This window comes from Adiantum capillus-veneris, chromosome 5, assembly GCF_014529385.1.
Source record: "Adiantum capillus-veneris isolate H3 chromosome 5, ASM1452938v2, whole genome shotgun sequence".
Taxonomy (NCBI): domain Eukaryota; kingdom Viridiplantae; phylum Streptophyta; class Polypodiopsida; order Polypodiales; family Pteridaceae; genus Adiantum; species Adiantum capillus-veneris.
Window position 1 is genome coordinate 152,043,715 of NC_140935.1, and position 2,178 is coordinate 152,045,892.

Genomic DNA, 2,178 nt, shown 5'->3' on the forward strand with positions numbered 1-2,178 from the left:
AATACGTTGGAATTATGCTGCTTAGAGACATCAAAGCCAGGTAATATTATTAATGTAAAAGTAATTTTCATATGTACAAGCTCAAGAAAAGCATGGAAATAGTAACAAAAGAAAATATCTTTTGCACAAAGAAATGCAGTGCTAGGAGGTTCTTCAACTCTTGAAGACCAAGTTAGAGATCTTTATCACTCATAACTATGTGGCTTGATGGCAAGGACAACAATTCAAGGATTGCCTTCTTTGATTTTTGGACGATGTCATCGTGTCAGTTGTTGATTTTGCAGAGAATTATGCCTTCAAGGAACAAAATGAGATTCAGTCAATGCATTGGCACTCTAGTCAAGTAACCATTTTTGTACACATAACATACTACCGCAGGGCAGGGGAGGTAGTCAAAACCATCCACTTCTTCATATTAGATGACAAGGTGCATGACACGTTGTTCGTGCAACACTGCTTCATGCTACACCGTGACTGGTTACAGCAAGAGGGTGTCACTCCTAAGCAACATTGGGTGTGGTCTGATGGTGCGGCCTCACAGTCCAAGGGAGCCAGACCTTTTTACTTCTTTGCAAGATATGGTGGACTCACAGAGATGGGGATGAGCTAGTTCTTCTTTAGATCAGGGCATGGCAAGGGAGAGCATGATGGTGCAGGAGCAGTAGTGAAAAGAACCTCGACCCATGAAGAACAACTAAAACCTAATGGAGCTATTTTGCGATGTGCAGCTGATGTATTTGCTTATTGCCAAGCCAACCTGTCCCGCAGGGAGCACCTTCACACTATCCTTCAAAAGAAAGGGAATGTGCCCGTGTGTTCTGGGAGGTTAAAAAGGGGGAAGTGAAAAGGGAGGTGAAGTGGAATTGTGCCACTGTGGCAAAAAATCTCTCTCTGCATGATTTTCGTGGCCACAACCCTGGGGATCCAACTGCCCTTGCAAAAAGAGCCTTGGCATGCTTCTGTGATGCATACATGCACGGAAGATGGAATCACTGCATCAATAAAGCTCACATGCAGCCTTGGGATTATCATACTCTACTGCCATTACCTGATGAGGTTGTGTTAGATTCGGAAGATGAAGCATCCACCTACGATGACTTCACATATGAAGGTCATCATGATGTGTTGAGTAGCGCTCTATGTGCTGGCAACACATTTGCTGTAAATCCAGATGCTTACGTCAAGGATGTGGATTTCTACCTGGTCAAGTGTGTTGCAGAAAAGGAGAAGGTGGAGAAGGGGTACCTCGATGAGTGGGGAAATGCAATTGATAGAGGCTCATAGGTTGTGCAAGGTCTATATTACGAGCAATTGGATGCATACACCTTCAAGCTAGACCACAAGCAGCCCATCGTCCATGTACTTTCACATTTGGTACGATGTATCAAAATACCCATGGAGCACATCCCAAGGAGACGGAAGGTGTACACAATCAACCCAGAAAGCTATGAAGCAATCTATAATAGCACGCCCTTCAGCTTTTAAGTTGTAATCATTGCATCTTCAATATACTTCTTGCTCGGATATAATGCAGTTTTATCAAAAACTTGGGTCTTGTGTCTCTTGTGTGCTTTGTGTATACATGGCTTTGGTGTCTATCACAGAGGGGTCTCAATTAAAGAGAGATGGCATCTTTCTGTATACTGTGTATGCTGATTAGTATACTATGTTGTGAGTGGAATTCGCATTTTGTGGGTATGCTAATTAGCATAGTTTACACCATTAACAATATGCTAATTAGCATAGGTTTGCTGGTTTCAAGGAGAAGAGATAACATCTCTCTGTATACTGTGTATGCCAATAAGCATTTCATGTATGCTAATTAGCATACTGTATGCTGGTTTCAAGAAGGGATGGTAGATTTCTATATACTGTGTATGCTAATTAGCATACTATGTTGTGAGTGGAAGTTAGCAAAAACAAAAATCCACAGTATGCTAATTAAAGGAATGTTAATTAGCATACCAAGCATGCTAATTAGCATATTGTTTATGCCAGTTGTCCTAGACAGTATGCTTATTATCATACCATTGTTGGTTTCAAGGAGAAAACATGGCAGTTTCTATATACTGTGTATGCTAATTAGCATACTATGGTATGTTGTGAGTGAAAGTTAGCACAAACAAAAATGCTCAGTATGCTAATTAGAATGTATTCTAATTAGCTACTATGAGTATG

General features: G+C 41.0%; 1 pseudogene; it reads left to right on the forward strand.

Annotated features, from left to right (window-relative positions):
• Positions 1-972: 972 nt before the first annotated feature.
• Positions 973-1,485, forward strand: LOC147458304 (uncharacterized; annotated as a pseudogene).
• The last annotated feature ends 693 nt before the right edge of the window (positions 1,486-2,178 follow it).